Source organism: Choloepus didactylus, chromosome 5 (genome assembly GCF_015220235.1).
Source record: "Choloepus didactylus isolate mChoDid1 chromosome 5, mChoDid1.pri, whole genome shotgun sequence".
Classification (NCBI taxonomy): domain Eukaryota; kingdom Metazoa; phylum Chordata; class Mammalia; order Pilosa; family Megalonychidae; genus Choloepus; species Choloepus didactylus.
In genome coordinates this window covers 86,435,940-86,452,454 of record NC_051311.1, presented here as the reverse complement: position 1 = coordinate 86,452,454, position 16,515 = coordinate 86,435,940, and the positions used below count along the sequence as shown (strand labels likewise).

The 16,515-nt window shown below is 37.9% G+C and overlaps 1 protein-coding gene across 1 annotated transcript in view; it reads right to left on the bottom strand.

Moving 5' to 3' along the window:
* The window catches only part of NRCAM (neuronal cell adhesion molecule), a 297,084-nt gene that overhangs the window by 154,579 nt on the left and 125,990 nt on the right, over positions 1-16,515 (bottom strand). Inside the window, 1 exon segment of the mRNA XM_037836376.1 lies at positions 5,838-5,916. The gene's annotated coding sequence lies outside the window, so the exon portion shown is untranslated.

Sequence of the window (16,515 nt, the reverse complement as noted above, 5' to 3'; positions counted from 1 at the left end):
ATATGGAGACCTGAACACTTAAGACTATTCAGTATTTTTGTTGTGTTAACATTCAGAGTATCTCATTCAGTATATTAGGGTACCCAATTAAAATTCAATAAATATTGGTTTTCATGAAGAGAATGCTGAACATAAAGACCATAACTCTGAATGAATAAGGGATGCCATTTTTAAGTATCACTCTGTATAAGCTCTGTTTCAGTTTCCTGGGCTGCTTAAATAAAAATAATGGGAATTTATTTGCTTACAGTGTTGAGGCTAAAAGAAACTCCAAATTAAGGCATCAAGGCAATGCTTTCTCCCCAAAAACTGGTGTTCTGGGGCCAGCTGCTGGCGAGCCTTGGTTCCTCCATCACATGATGAGGCACATGATGGTGTCTCCTGGTCTCTCCCTTCTCTTCCAGGCTCCACCAATGTCCAACCTCTTGCTTTTTGTAGCTTTCTCTCCCTGTCTGAATTTCATTCTCTAATAAAGGACCCATCCTGACTGAGGTGGGACACACCTCAACTGAAGTAACCTCATCAAAAGGTCCTACTTACAGTGAGTACACACTCACAGAAATGGATTAAATTTAATGACATGTTTTTCTGGGACACACACAGCCCCTCTCAGGGAGAGTTACTTCAGTAGAGGAAGTACTTGCTGGTAACAAGTGCCACAGGTCAGTGGCTCCCCTCTGTGGCATTGTTTTAGTCATTTCAGTGAGCCTCCAAATTATAGTCCATGATCCTCTGATTTAACATTATCTCACTACCAGCTCTAATTCTGGTCACCATAGAAAACATTTAAAAACTGTAAGCCATCAGTGCAGCAGAGAAAATAAATCTGTCTGAGTGAGTATTTGCAAAGAGCTATTTTCAAAGGTCACTGCATCAGCCCTTTGGTGTGTAAAATGTTGTCATTACACATTTCCTGTACTGGAGTGACTCAGGCATTTTTACCCTTCCAATTTCAAAGTAGATATTTCACCCCACTAGACCCGGTGTAGGAGGAAGGGGGAGGAATACATGTAAGTTACGGGATTCTTTCTGTTGACTACTGGCACTAGTTGTTGCTGCCACTAAAAATATAATTCCACCTCCCTCATCATTCCCTCACCCTTGTACATCTCTGAGGAGAAAAGGCTGAAGCCTTTCTTCAAATACCTTTCAGCTGTTTTTTCTGAACCTTCAGAAACTGCTACCAAACTGAGCAGCTCAGAGTGGTGGGAGTGGTGGGAGGGACTGGGACGGCTGACCAGAGAAAAATTCCTGTAAGAATTACAAAGACAAGATTCATGGAGCAGAGCAGTCTTAATCAACGAAGGCATCTCAATCGTGGGTGCCATAACTCGGTGACAAATATCAGGAAATATATTATCATTGAACCTCCCTATAGAAATATGAGATTAAACATCTTTCTGTTGAACCCCAGGACACAGGGCATCACTCAGACTCTGCATACAAATGGAAACCTGGCCAGTCCACCAGGATGGAAGAACAGAACATTCCTCATCACTCTTCATCCACCTTCCAGGAATGCTGCACTTTGATGGTGACTAGTCATTCTGTGAAGAAATATGCCACCATCACACTAGAGGGACTATCCAAGCATACTCATATTTCAAGAGATGCTGTCACTGAGCTGCAACCTGGAGCTTGTCCTCATGGGACGGCAGGATGAAGGGAATAAGGTAACAGATGTAAAAAGAGATTGTTCTGGTTTTCCAGCTGACAAAATAACTAATCAATCTAAACCAGCATGAAACAATAAAGAGTTAAATATCTTTTGCTTAGATTTATATCCCTCTAGGTTCCCAGGTATCTTAGCTCATCGGGGCTGCTATGACAAATATCACACAATAGGTTGGCTTAAACCACAAGCATTTACTGTCTCATAGTCTTGGAGGCTAGAAGTCCAAAATCCAGGCTTTGGCAAGGCTATGCTTTCCTAGGGGCAATAGCATTCTGGTGATGGCATTCCTATATCACATGATGAAATCCTTGGTTGCCTACTGTGGCTTTGTCTGACCTCTGGCTTCTGGTTTCTTCTCTTTATAAGGCCTCCAGTAATATGAACTGATACCCACCCTGATTCACTTGGGCCGCAAGTAAACAGCGTCTCATAACATCCTATTCACAAGTGAGTCTACACCTTAACTGATAATACACCTTCAAGAGGTCCTATTTACAATGGGTTCATACCCACAAGATTGCACACTAAAGTTAAGAACATGTTTTTGTTGGTGCTCCAGTTTGCTAATGCTGCTGTTATGCAAAATACCAAAAATGGATTGACTTTTATAAAGGGGGTTTATTTGCTTACAAAGCTACAATCTGAAGGCCATGAAAATGTCCAAATTAAGGCATTAACACAAGTGTAACTTCACCGAAGGAAGGCCAATGACATCTGGAAAACCTCTGTTAGCTGGGAAGGCACATGGCTGGCATCTGCTGATCCCGGGTTGTGTTCCAGCTCCTCTCTCAGCTCCTGTGCATTCTTCAGAATGTTGTTCTTGGGGTGTTTTGTCCTCTCTTAGCTTCTCCGGAGCAAACTCTGGGCTAGCACAAGTCTGCTTTCAATGGTCATCTCCAAAATGTCTCCGTTGCTCTCCAAAGTGTCACTCACAGCTGCTCTGAGCTCCTTCTGTCTGTGAATTCTTTTACAGGATTCCAGTGATTTAATTAAGACCCACCCTAAATGGGTGGGGTAACACCTCCATGGAAATTATCTAATCAAATTTCTCACCCACAGTTGATTGAGTCACATCTCCATGGAAACAATCAATAGGTTCCAACTTAATCAACACTAATACGTCTGTGCCCACAAGATTGCATCAAAGAACATGGCATTTTGGGGGACATAATACATCCAAACTGGCACAGCTCGGTACATAATTCAATCTACCACATCCAGTGTACTGTTTTATTTATGAACTTTTCATCTCTATTTTTGTGAGGTAAGTATTCCTGCTGCGGATAGTATGTGTTTCCTAGATTTGACTGGCATCAAGTAAAATGGGATAAACCTTCACTTTAAAATTATCCTGCAGAACAAAATTTTGATAGATCTCTTTATTGTTAAGCAATGTTAAAATTGTAATCCTATTTGAGTTTTTAAGAAAATATTGGTTCGATTTACAAATCAACTTAATAATTACAAGATAAAGTCTTTAAGCTATTATCAGTTTGCTACTCAGAATATAATTACCATCCTTCTAAAGCATATGCACAATTTTAAAACTTAGTACTATGACTTCAAGGAAAAAACAATTTCTAAGTCATCAACCCCAAAAAAATCAATCAACTCCAATAACCTGCAAGATTTTTCTTTTTACATAGTTTGCCAAGTATGACCATGCTTTTAAATGTCACATGAGCACTATTCTTTTTCAGGCTCATTATGGTTTACACCAGGGCCACACTTATATGAATGGTGCCAAAGCAGAAAACCAGTTAAACAGAGAAACTTCAGGGGTGTCATTGCCTCACTCCAGCTGATTATTGAAATCCCATTTGCAGTTCTACATTTTAGCTCAAGGTTTGCAACACAAGTTGAACGCAGATTTTACACATTACTGATGATGAATGTGAACAGCTTTCATGTACAACACTGGACACTTGTAAAGGGCAAGCAGCAGCACTTCCCAATGAGAAGGATGGCAGTGGAGGTTCCTGAAGTCCACAATTCTGGTTGTTCACATCTTTTGAACACCATAGTACAGTAGTGAACGTGGGAAAGACTACTGAAAACTTTAAGTGGCTACAAAAAACTTTCTTATTCTAATGTCAGAGGCTGAATTCTTGAATAGCCTGGGGACATTCTGAATACAAGTGTGCTTTAGAATTTGGGAAGTTTCAGCAAGTCTTTGTGAAGAGAGGGAAAGAAATGGGGAAGACACTCAGTATTTAGTTTCAAACAGATGAAACCACTTCACAAAGATGAGATGTGATGTTTTAGTGTCTATAATGGTGCCTAACAACTAAAAGTTCAATTTAGTCACTTAACAAAAGGCAAGTCAAAAAGATGGACCAGAAGTATGTATTGAGAAAGGTGGAACTGAACCTTTTCACTTGTTCCTTTAGAAGACAGAGATTTTAAATCAAATACTCTCATGCAATGAAAGAAGGAGAAAATAATGCACCAAGCCAGGAAAACTCCCTTAAAAACCACCAGAATGTGCCCTCAAAAGTGGGAAAGTACCTGCTTTTGAACCTCATCATTGCTCCCTTAAAAGGGCACCACACATTCCTTCATAGTGGTCCCTTCGCTTGCTTCCATCGTCACGTATTTTCCCTTTTCACTAGAAACCACCGTTTATAAATCAGCTCCTTGCTTGCTTTCTACCTCTCCAAGGTATCACAATATATTCTCTATAGAAGAACCTGCTATAACTTACTACAGATACTAGTATTTTATTGGTAGGCCTCTTTACTTAACATCATGACTACTAATTCCTGATCCCTAACAATTACAATTTTTATATATTCACTTTCATGTTCTGTCAGAATGGATAAAACTTACCATTACTCAATGCTTTACCTTGCAGGTGTTCTTTATTTTATGAATTATGGACACTTGGGATTGGGGAGTTTAGATACATCAAAACTTTTATGAACAATTCAATTTTACTTTAAATAAAAGAGCTTTCAATGAAAAGAACCATTTATGCAAAATTAAAGTTCTTCTGGTATTGGCCATAATTACCCAAATTATCAATTTTGATAGTCTTGCTAATTTTCACTTTTCAAGGACGCTTCAAGAAGAACAAAACATGTGCTGTTTGATATACAAAGCAACATTCTTAGTTTCCAGGCTACTGATTTGGGAATTTCTGATGATATTTTGAAACACCATAAGAACTAGTCAGTCATATGAAATCTGTTTCAATGTAACACAATAGAAGCAAATTCAACAGAGGTATGAATCATTTCCTCTAAAATACAAAATGACATCTGAATGGATCAACTTAAGAATTCTCAAGGACATACTAAGAAGATTTTACCAACACAAAATCTTGCAAACAATCCTCTTTCTTCATTAATGTCCATAAGAGTTTCTTTATATGTGAAAGGAAACCTATGAGGTAGAGGACTAAATGTCTGAACAATCATGCTCTCATAAACTCGTAAGAAAGTCATTATTGGTTGAGATACAGTTCTCTGAACTGTGTTCCAGATCTCCAAGTAAGATCTTTTTCATCAAGTTCAATGCTATAATTGATGGCTTTTCAGAAGCCACCACAGGCCTGGCAGGGTTGGTTCTAGAGCTGATAGATCTGAATGGCATGAATGGGGTTAGAGTAGGGGGTGGAGTGGGGAGCAAGGGGTGGGAAAGGGATTTACAAAACAGAAAGCACATATCAAAGTGACATGTAAACTTTTTAAACAGATTTTTGTATTATTTGGCCTTCATTGTGAAACAAGAAAAATCACATCGTATGGGACGATATATTCTCAGATTTTTGATATTTGATTGGATCAAAAAGAACATGCGTTTTTGTCATGATTCTCTATAATTTTTAATCTTTAGTTTCTCCAGAAGTATACTCTTTACTAGAAATGGTTTAACTCTGCTGTCTATTTTCTGATCTTTATGATTCATAATTTATTAAAACAAAAATCTTATTACTATGAAAGGTCACAAAGGGCTGGTTTTCTTCCATCTGTATTTGATCCATCCTCTTTGACAAGTAGTATGATTAATGTTTTTGCATCTATATACCTGCTTCTGTGTTTTTTCATAATCTCTAGATTAAAAATGGGAATAATATTATATAATCATATCACTTTATGGTATAATTTCTTTATTTAACTACTAACTAATTTAAAAACATTTTAAGAAGACAAACTCCTACCTTTGGAGAAGTCCTTCTTATCTGAAAAAATCTGTTCTTCTGTTTAGTTCTTTAAACCAAAGTTCTTCTTAGCATTGCTCTGTGGGTAAAGAGTGGGGGAAAATGTTAACAAGACATTTGTCATCGTCAATCACAGCAGACAGTCAATCCATTAACTCCAACTGACTCCCTGATGGGAAACACAATTACAGAGGGAGCCCTGCAAGGATAGACAAATTTTGAATAGATTTGCCAAAACGTATCTCACTGTCTTCAATCAAAATTGACAGTGGCGGGGTAACTGGAACTCATGGACATCCTCTTAATAGGTCTCAGCCTAAAGAGTCATATCTGATTCCTCTTTTCAGTTTAGGGGAACAGAGGACTTTTTCAGTGAAAATATCCACTGTGGCTAAAATGCTTCCTTGCTATGATTTTTAGATTATCTGTCTTTACATTTTTTATTTATTAGTATAGGAATTCTTTTGACTATATTTGAAAGACCCCTTGTTTTCAATGAGGGCCATGAAGAGATGATAGGAGCAGCCAAGATCTGAGAAGAACGCTTGACCTGGGCTATGACAAAGGATCAGCTATTGGCAGCTCCAGAGCCTGACAATCTCCAACTCCCCTCTCCTCAGCCTCAATGTTCCTTTGCAAATATTCCAGCTGAGAATCAGCCAGAAAAGGACAGCATGGATAGGAAGTAGCAAATCACAGCTGAGCACATTAAGCTTCATTTTTAGACAACCAATTCAGTGACACCCAAGATTTTCTAAACGGAGGATTTGTAGCTTTTTGGACTTTAGATTTTTGGAAACAGAAGCCATACTATGAACCTCTGAAGAACCTTTCAGAGAGGAGAAACAACTGTCAATTCAGGAACTTAGCTACTGTCAAATATCAGGACAACTATGAATTGCAAAATTATTAATAAAATAAAAAGATGTGTAATGATATCAGAGGTATTTGTTTATGCATGTGTTATAAAATATTTTCTGTGTTAAACTGCAAAAATACTTTTAGTTACATACACAGCCACTGCTAATAGATTTTCATTGCATCTGAGGCAATGGCATTCTATCTGGAGAAAATGTTAATTTTGTAGAGGTTAGTGATTCCTCTTTGGAACTGAAGTCAATTTTATAGAAAAAGATTTTCTTTCCTTGTCATTTAATTCCTACTTTCAAAAAGCTCTCTAGTGATGTGTAGGAGAGAGTCTACAAGAATTTGAAATTATATCTACAGTAACAATTGAAATCAACAGACTTACATTGAGCATTTAATAGGTACATGTCAAAACACTGAATAAATATTAATAAGGGAAAAAAGAATAAAATATAAATAAGACATATTTCCTACCATAAAAGATCTCAGTCCACACTGATGGGGAAAAACAACCAAAATTACCACTCACTACCACTGAATGCAGTATTATAGAGTATTTTGAGACCATAGAGGAAGGAACAATTAATTTTACAAAGGGGGCAACTAGGAAGGTCTCCCATGGGAGAGAATATGCTAGTTGAACCTTAAAGGTGGATAGGAAGGGCATTCTAGGTAGAGAGCAGGACACAAGCAAAGGAATGGCAATGGCAAAGTGGGTAGTATGTCCAGATAACAGGGAGGAAGCAATGAAACCACAGGCATGGGGTGGGGGTAGGGGTTAAGGAGAGTGGGGGCATGGAAGAGGAGAGGCTACCAAGGTAATTTTGATCCAGAATGCAAAGAGCCTTGAACATCAAGTGTGAATTTGAACTTGAGAACAAAAAGAACCCATTGAAGGTTTTTAGGCAAGAGGAAAGAAAATTGAGTGGTGTGGGTGACTGACTGAGGGAGGGTGGAAACTAGAAAGATACACTTCCTAGGGAGTGTTTCAGTAACCAAAATACAAGATTCTTTGCTTCTAGGGTAACCTTTGTCTCCTCCCTATGCCCAGCCCCAAAAAGCCCACATTTGACTCTTTCCCAAGACGAATCAGGATACACAGATGGAATAATTTAAGGTTAAGGAAAACTGGGTCATAACACCTGACATTATCGCATATCTTTTTATTTCATTAATGGAATAATTTTGAGGTTGTTAGTTGTCGTAATATGTGAGTGCAGCTTTAGGGATAGAACTTTATACGGTAAGCATGTGGATGTGGTCTCCTCTCCCCTCTGCCTAGCCATCTCTCGTCTCTTTCCATCTTCTGAACTTCTCTCTCCCAGGGCAGCTCAGCTCTGTGCTTCTAGTCTTGCCCAGGACCTGAAGCAGCTGGATTAGCCCCATGTGGTAGTACAGTACTTGAAGCTAGATAAAACCCTCTCTCAGGGTCCTTTTACTCTGTTACTGGATTTGTAACTTGGATCAGTCTTTCTCTTCATAATGCAGTGTTAAATCTGACAGTGGTTTGGGCTTAAGAGAAACAGGCCATGCCTAATGGTTCTCTTTGCTTCCAGGCCATTCAAACCAACCTCAGTTAGGGAAAGGAGCCTAGTACTTTTTTCCAGCATAGTATACTAGAGAGCTCCCCCTGGGATTTGAGACAAAGCCTTGGATGATAACACATCTTTACCTTGTCTTGCTTTGTCAATGTCCCCACTACACATAGCTCTCTTGGGAACCTTACAGGTAGAGCAGAATTCAAGCATTCCAGGGTCCACTGGCCTAAACATACCACAATCCTTCATCTCCAAATAATGATGGTAAGGCCGACCTGCAACTCCAAATGGTAGCCTGTTCCTTCCTTCTTAAAGACTCTTCTAAAACAAAATTCTGTACATGATAAAATTAACAGAAACTGAATGAGTGCTTTAGTTTGCTAGACTAAACCCTCTAGGGAGTCTTCATCCCAACTGTTGTGACACCGCTTTCTTGGTATTACACTGTGTCTGAAGCACCTGTGCTACATTGCTGTGGAAGTGTAAGCTATTGCTGGAAATCTGTATTGCAGAGGAAAGAAAATTCAGTAGTGTGGGTGACTGACTGAGGGAGGGTAGAAACTACTTTTTACCTGGAGCAGGTAAGATAACTAATATTTAATGAGCTTCTGCTAAGTCCCAGACTCTGTATTTATACACACACACACACACACACACATATATATAATTGCAGGTGATACACAAATTCTGTGATGTAAGTATATGTCTTTGATGCAGAGGCAGATATCTAAGCAGAAAAAGGTTAAGTAAATGACCCCAATCACACAGCTAGCAAATAGTATAACTGGAAAACAAAACCACTTCTGTCTGAATCCAAAGCCTGTGCTTTGTCTGTTTCACTCTGTGGCTCCTCAGAAAAGGCAAGGATAAAATTTGCTGTGGAGGGTGTCACTGAGATTTAAAGGGAGAGCAGCAGAAAAGGAAGCTGCTGGAAAGTTGCTAGACCAAGAGAGAGGCGTCAAGGAGGCTAAGAAGTAAGAGTGTCAGGAAGGGACGGTGGTTCAGAGGGTCAAAAGCTGCGGGAAGGATGCAATTGCAGAGAACTCTGCAGCTGTCAGTGAAGAACCCCTGCAGCCCTGAGCTGGCGCTTTCAGTACTACCACCACCACCACCACCCATGGCCCGTGGTTTAAAGCTTTCAGGGACTCCTACTACATTATCATTTCAACATCCCTCTGCTAAGGGTACTCTGTATTATTAATGTTTCACAAAAGGGGCAGACATGAAAATGTTACTGGGTATGGTGTAGAAGAAGATGCTTTTGAACATGGTTCTCAAAGGGAAATAAAAGGAATGTGGTTCTTTTGATAAATTTTAATAGTTTTCATTATAATTCAATTCAGACCAAAATGCTCTGAAAAGGGCACATACATAATTTGTGCATAGGTTCCCTGGCATTGTATGCGAAAACTATTTCATCCTTGCTTATGTGCATTATTGATAGGTCACTGCCACATTTTTAACCTCCTTGTGATGATTTGAACCCCTAAACCTTTACAGGGACTACCAGAAGACTGCAGATTAATTGTATTGCCCTGTCAGCAATTATGCCCAACATTTCTAGAGAGTGAATTTTTGTTAGACTCATTACTCTTGCTTTGACATCTGTGTCAATGTACTTTCATCATGCTGAAACCCATTTATGTCGACAGAATAGGGTAATACATCATTGTTAAGGGTTTCTTTTCCAATGACAAAGAATTTAATTTTTTAACCCCAAAACAATCAACTTATCCCATTAAATAAACCAGTTCTAAGTCAAAAGGTCAAGATGAGAGTGATGTGTCTTAAAAGTAGCATTCAGAAAAGATGAATAACATCTAGGTGAAAACAGTAAGAAACCCAAAGGCCAAAGTATACGTAATAAACCAATTACAATAAAAGTAATCAATTGGTACACAAGTGTAAAATTAAAAGTTCAGTAAATCAAAATGGTAAGTACTTGCCTTAGCCTCTCCTGGAAAAAATAAAATAGCAGATTTCCTAATTGCCTCAAAGGAAATCAAACTATTGACTGGCATGAATTCTTTTGCAGATTTTTTTGTTTGGTTTGGTTTTTGTATTAAATTGAGAATCCACAGCATTTAATACAACTGAAAATCTGCTATTGTAAACACCATTAGGTCAAAAGTATATGCAAGCAAAAAAAGTTCAAAATCTAATTTAGTTTATGCTTTCTGGCACAACTGTGAAGACATTCAAAATGCTTTGCACTTTGATTCCTGAGGTAGATTGAGTCATGTCCCCCACAAAGATGTGTTGAAGACCCAAGCTCTGGACCTATGGTGTGAACTCATTGGTAGATAGGATCTTTGAAGATCCTATTATGAGGCCAAAGGGAATCACAGTGGGCCTTAATCTGATATGACTGGAGACCTTATAAGCAAAGGTAATTTGGACAGGGATGTAGAATCCAGTGGAGGAGACAGAAGGCAGATGGCCATGTGATAGAAGCAGAGGTTGAATTCTGGATGGTCAGCAAGCTACCCCAGAACACTAGTGACTTTGGAGAAAGCGTGATCCTGTCAACACCCTGATTTTGAACTTCTAGTCTCCAAAACTGTGAGACAATAAATTCCTATTGTTTAAACCAACTATTTTGTGGTATCTGTCATAGCAGCCCAGGCAAACTAAGACAGGTCCTGTGAGGTTGATTTCTAAAAATTGGCCCTACTGGTAATATAGCAAAGTGTAGATTACATTGAAATATCAAGCATTGGACCCCTCGAGCCAATTCCATATGGCAATTATCTCTGTTTACACTATTTAAAAATTAATATACTTGAGAAATACTTTTCAAAACATCAATTTTTAATATTTTATAATTTTGAAAATAATTATATGTATGCACCATTATATTTACATAGCATGAAAAATTCTTTTGCTCCTTTATCACTACAAAATAATAGTAATTCACACGCTTATTTTTAATTTTTGGTCTTAACAAATCTTTACCAGAGGCAAAATCACAGACTAAGCCGAAAACCCTTCTTTTTTTCTTAACTTCCTGCCTTTGACATAATCCTTGGACAGAATTTGGGCTCCATTCATAATCATTAACTGGAGAAGGATAAACAGCCCTGTTGAAATTGGCATTTATCTTTGGTTCTTTGGGGTATGCCTGTCATCCAAAAGCCTCATTCAGCTTGGTATGGCAAAAAGCCAAAATCATCTTGGAATTCAGTTCTCCCCATTACAACAGCCTATGAAACAAAACATATTCCAAAAAGCAGAGTATGACCTGAAATAACAAAGTAGGCTCGCCGACTAGTACCTCAAGCAGATGGCATCCAGAGGGGACCAACTGTACCAAAAATTGGCTGGCTGGGGTCCAGGGGACACAGGGCCCTGCCTCTCAGCACCTAGTTTAACACCAAGTTCAGAATACTCTCCAAAACTGATACACTGGCGATCATGTTGTCATATACATCATTATTGTAACATTTCATGGTACGTAGTACATGGTACATTTCATGGTTTTATAAGAGGAATTACTACAACTAAAATAGAAGCCTAGAAATTCAATGTGAACAGCAATGGCCAGTTGTCCACCGAAGTGCCATGCCCCTTCTCTCCTGAGTGACTCTGGGGAAGAGGCTTCTGTCTGGGTCTACAATTCTAGGTCCCCTGTATCTAGGTGGGGCCATGAAATGAAAGCAAGGCAATACATATCGGATCCTTGTCCAGATGTTTAAGAAGCAAGTATGTTTTTCCCTCCTCCACTCCCCTCTCCACTGCTGGCTGGATGTCGATGCCCAGTGTGACCTTGGAGCCACAAAGCACGGCCTCTGTCAGTATATGTCCCTGAAGGTGAAGAGTAGAGATCCTTCCCTCCACACTCCTTGTCCAAATCACCTGCACTGAACTGTTACATTAGCTGGAAAGAAACTTTAAAGTGTGACGTTTCTAAAATGTTGGTGTTTGCTACCATAAATATTTAAGGTCATTACAACAGCATGCTTTGCCCTGTCTTATAGTATCAGCATGTCATGAACATAACGGAAACTTTAAATTAAATCTAGTCCTCATTGGTCCTTTTTCTGTGTCTATAATGTAAAAGGAGCAGATTTAATTTTAAAATATTAGTGTATTCAGAGCAGTAGAGCAACAGTGATTAAAGAGAATTAAATATGTCCTCTTGGAAAGAATTAGAGTAATAGTATTTTCTTAGCTTAGGGAAGATAAAAGCTTAAAAGAGGCTAAATTATCAATGAATATATGAATGTCCTAAAATATATAGCAGATAGTCAGCAACTATTTTTCAATTTTACTAAGTAGAAAACAAACTACACACTAAAATTAAGCTCTATTCTCTTCCCACCCACAAAGACCACAAAAAAATAGAAGGATTTATGTGATGATATATAAAATAACACTGTACTTAGGACTCAACAGGGAAGATTAAAAATATAAATTTCCACAGAATCTGATTGAGCAGGTCTAGGCAGGCCCCAGAAATCCACTTTTCTAACAGGCAACCCCAGAGGATTCTCCTGCAGCTGGCCATGGGCCAGACAATGAACAACATGGTTAAAGGATGTCTCCATAATGATGACACTCAAATAGTGAACTATGCTCCTTTGAAGGTTGTCAAATGTCCTCCCTGGAAGAAAGTAAAATTAGGATAGTGTCTCAGTTTTCCAGGCTGCTATGGCAGATACCATACAATGGGTTGGCTTAAACAATGGGATTTTACTGGCTTACAGTTTTGAGGCTAGGAGAAGTTCAAAACTGAGGCAACAGCAAGGCAATGCTTTCTCCGGGGCAGTCCTTGGGGTTCTCTACCTTGTACCCTTGCCTTGTGCCACACGGCAATGTCCTCTCCTTTCTCTTCTGGGAGCTTCCAGCTCCTCCCTGTGGCTTCTCTAACTATGTGTGAATTTCTTCCACTAATAGAGTCTTCAGTAGTCTGGATTAATACCACCCTCTTTCAGCTGGTCCACACTTTAAACAACATCTTTAAGAGATACTTTTACAATGGGTTCATACCCACAGGAATGAGGATTAAGATTAAGAACATGTCTAAACTGGGGTAAATAATTCAACCTACCACAGATAGTTTCTCATCCACAGGATGGGAAACCACTCTATTTACAAATATTATGGAGCCCTAGAATCTAGTTAAGTAGGATGCGATCCCAATTCTTAAGCAGCTCACAGTCTTGGAGGAGTGACTACAAATGTATATCTGTGTGTGCATGTGTGTGTGTGTGTGTGTGTGTGTGTGTTTGCGTGAGTGTGTGTGTAGAGGAGGTGTTGATGAGAAGGAGGAAACAAAAATGACCTCCAGATTTGAATTACAGAGATGAGAATTCATACATGGGTAAGCAGAGGTACCTCCGCATGGCCCCGATACTGTCTCCCCTGGGCATCTTTGTTCTGAAACACAGTCTGTAGATAATGTCAGCACCAACCAAGATACAGAATGAAAGCAGAGGTAGGGGAGGCACCCACCCCTATTCAAGACGCAAAAGGAGCTCCTATTTATATACCTTACATATCAGGATTCCATGTAAAGAGTCTGGAAAAAAAGATTCTTAGTCAAACAAAAAGATATTTTATAAAATCATTGCTATGGACTCCTTCCAACTCTGTAAGTTAATGGAACAGGAAGAGAAATTCAACTTCCACTTTCTGCTCTCAATTCAGTATTTCCTGTGTCCTTAAAAATTCAGGAAAACATTAATTTACTCAACAAATATTTAATCAGCAACTATGGTCCAGTATTCTTAGCACTAAGGATACAGAAGTAAACAAAATAGAAAAAAGTCCCCGTCCTCATAGAACATTTATTTATTCATCCCCTCATACAGTCATCCAATATTTATTAAATCTCTACCATTTACCAAGCTCTACGTTGGGCACCAGAAATACAGTGGTGAAACAACAATGAAAACAACCACAAACCAGGCTCTTCCCTATGAAGCTGCAGGAGAAAGGTATTGATCAAATAATCACAGAAGATCAAATAATCACAGAAATGAATCTAAAAGAACAACTTTGAAAAGTGTTTAAGTAAAGCTGTGTGGAGCCCCTAGAGTGTGTGATGATGATAAGTGGCTTAGTCCTCCCTAAGGAAATGGTGACTGAGATGATGTATGATGAACAGGAGTGGGGACAGGGCAGTGTGGCCTGAGCAGGGCAGGGGAAAGGGGGAGTGGTCCAATGAGGCTGAGAAGGAAGCAAAGGCTGGGCCAGTCAGGGCCCTGTAAGTCTTTTGATCTTTATCTTAAGAGCAATGGGAAGCCATTGATGTATTTTAAGAAGGCCAGACGGGAGAGGAATGATTTTATCAAAAATAATACTTATTTTGCTGCTCTAACTTAATTTAAAAACTACCAACTAAAAATGAAGGCAAGAACTATAAATAAATGCCTATACACTAATAAAAATAGGTGAAACACTTTGATGCTTTCACATGAAAGGTAGTGTTTAACATATCAAAGAATTATCATGAGCAGATAAAAAATTATTAATAGCACTCCAATTTTTAATTCCTTGGTGTTGATTAAAACATGCAGTCTCTTAAAGTCCTATTATATAATCTAATAATGAAGCTGAATTTGATTAAAAGTGAGTCATCTCAAAAAAAATTTTTTAATTAAGAAAAGTGAGTCACCTGAATTTGCATCCCTGGTAATACTGCATTGCCCACAATCTGATTAATACTGTTTAAGCTGGATACTTGCAGGAAAAAATGAAAAATAATTTGATCAAAGAAATAAAGTTCATTACATTTTACAAAATGTGACTCCTTACGTGTTTTTTCATTGACATATAAGGCAAAAAGGAGTAAAGTAACTAAATATTTTACTTAATTTGTTTAATATTTAAGAACTTGGATGAAAAGTCAAACACACATATAGCATTTCTTCTTTTAACATATGATTATCAATGCTATTATATACAGTTGAACAGGAAAAAAAAAAATCAGACCAGCATAATGCTGTGTGTGATGAGCATTTATATATATGGAAATAAGAAAAACCTCATCTTTTGTATATAATCAGGTGGCCCACATGTTCACTATTCTAATTTATGCAGACTTGAATGTTCAATAAATAGGTGACAGACATTTCTGTGCATTTCAAATTTTTGGATAAAAATAAGAGTAGGAAATATCAAACTGTTCATTGTGTAGCAAACAAATATGACCTCTGAACAACCCAGTACAATTCCAGACTATGTTTCAAAGTTCTGAAAAGCTGTATAGATTTGACCCATATTATTTGCGCAATTCACCATATTGCCATCTATATAATTCAGATCTGTCAATTTTCTTTTCTGCTTAAATTAACTTCACAATGCAATGATAGAGAGCCAGCAGAATGCTACTAAAGATGGCTTAGCTACATTTACTATAAGATTCCAACCCTCCTTGACTTTCTAGGTCTTAGGAAGTATGGTCTACTGCAGAGAGGCCTCTATACCGTCGCTTTTTGAAATTTAACCTCCCAAAAATCTTAATTTTAAAGCTTAATCTGATTTGATTTACATCATAGTAATTGTATTGAACTATCAATTTACACGTTTTGTCTGACTAATTTTAATATATTTAATACAATTTTAAAAATTCATGTACCAAATTCTTTATATTTTAATACAATTCTAAAAATTCATGTACAAAATTCTTCTGATCTTTAAAACCAAAGTTTTAAATACTCAACTAAACTGCATCCATCTCAGAACTGTAGTTATAGTCTAGGAGAAGTTATCAGTAACAAATCAAATTGTAAAGGAAGGGATAAAAACACAGTAAATCAGATTCAGGAATGGTGAAGGGGAATGTATGCATTTCCCTTAAAAGGAAGTGGAGGAAAACTTTTTTAAAGATTAAAAGTATAATTTGGCTGCACATTTTTTCTTTGTTGGCAATAAACATATTGTACTATAAAGATGAAATGAGAAGATGTTTTTGAAAAACTTTCAAATATTTGGATAAAGACTAAACATTTCTCTTCTTTTCTTTTTTTACCATCAGTTTTCAAAGCTAGCCAGTCATTTTTATTTCAAAATCTTCTTTAGATGTTCTAGTTTTCTAGTCTCTTCTTGATACAGACATGAACTTACAAGTAGTCCCCTCTCTTTAAATTTTCCTCACAACTTCCTGAGTATTTGACATGCTCATTGAACTGAACTTGAGGTCTTTTCACAATACAGCTCTGGAAGGAAAAAGGAACGAACCACAACAGAAGTGAAGTAAAGTGGGTTCCAAATACAACCACTCTGTTGCAGTTTCAGTGATGCTTATTCTGTGTTTCCCATAATATTGG